Raw genomic sequence first — 1,367 nt, 5'->3', positions numbered from 1 at the left:
TGGGGTGGGTGTTCACACGCCTGGGGGATGTGTGTGGAGGGGGTGGGCGTGTGCACACGCATGTGTGTGTGCATATCTGTGCTCACACACCTGAGGGATGTGTGTGGAGGGGGTGGGTGTGTGCACACACGTGGTTGTGCACATGGGGTGGGTGTTCACAGACCAGGAGGGTGGGTGTGTGCACACGCGTGTGTGAGCTCTGGATGTGGCACAACTGTGCCGTGCTGTGCCATGCAATGCCAGGCTGTGCCGTGCTGCACAAGGCCATGCCATGCTGTGCCAAACAATGCCATGCTGTGCCAGGCCAGGCCATGCCAGGCCAAACTACCCCAGGCCACTGTGCCAGGCCATGCCGTATCGTGCCATCCCAGGCCATCCCATGCCAGGCCATGCTGTGCCAGGCCATGCTGTGCCAGGCCTTGCCAAAGAATGACACACTGTGCCAGGCCAGGCCGTGCCACACTGCGCCAGGACACCATGCCAGGCACTGCCAAGCAACCATGCCATGCCAGGCAAAGTCAAGCAATGCCGTGCCATGCTGTGCCAGGCTGTGCCAGGCCATGCCGGACCATCCTGTGCCGTGCCATGCCATGCTAGGCCATGCCGTGCCACAACATGCCATGCCATGTAATGCCAGGCCATGCCAGGCCATCCTGTGCTGTGCCAGGCCATGCTGTGCCACAACATGCCATACTGTGCCATGCCAGGCCACGCCGTGCCATTCCAGGCCATCCTGTGCCGTTCAAGGCCATGCCGTGCTGCACAAGCCAATGCCAAGCAATGCTGTGCCATGCCAGGCCATGCCATGCCAGGCCTTGCCAAATAATGCCGTGCCATATTGTGCCAGGCCAGGCCGTGCCATACTATGCCGTGCCAGGTGATGCCGTGCCAGGCAAAGCAATGCCATGCTGTGCCGTGCCAGGCCACACCATGCTAAGGCCACACCAAGTGATGCCGTGCCATGCTGTGCCAGGCCACCATGCCAGGCAATGCCAAACAATGCTGTGCCGTGCCAGACCACACCGTGCTGTGCCATGCCGAGCTGTGCCACACCACACCATGCCTGGGCCATGCTAAATAATGCCGTGCTGTGCTGTGCCAGGCCAGGCCATGCCGTACAGTGCTGTGCCAGGCCAGGCCATGCCAAATAATGCCATGCCAGGCCAGGCCATACCATACCCCGCCATACCATGCCGTGCCAGGCAAAGCTATGCCATGCCATATGATGCCATGCCAGGCCAGGCCATACCATACCCTACCATGCCAAGCTATGCCATGCCATGCCAGGCCATACCATGCCAAGCCATACATACCCTGCCAGGCCAAGCTATGCCATGCCAGGCCAGGCCATGCCAGGCCATACCTTA

Source organism: Calidris pugnax, unplaced genomic scaffold (genome assembly GCF_001431845.1).
Source record: "Calidris pugnax isolate Ruff unplaced genomic scaffold, ASM143184v1 scaffold194, whole genome shotgun sequence".
In the NCBI taxonomy this organism is placed as follows: domain Eukaryota; kingdom Metazoa; phylum Chordata; class Aves; order Charadriiformes; family Scolopacidae; genus Calidris; species Calidris pugnax.
The sequence above is the reverse complement of the archived record's forward strand: the minus strand, read 5'-3'. Positions refer to the sequence as shown.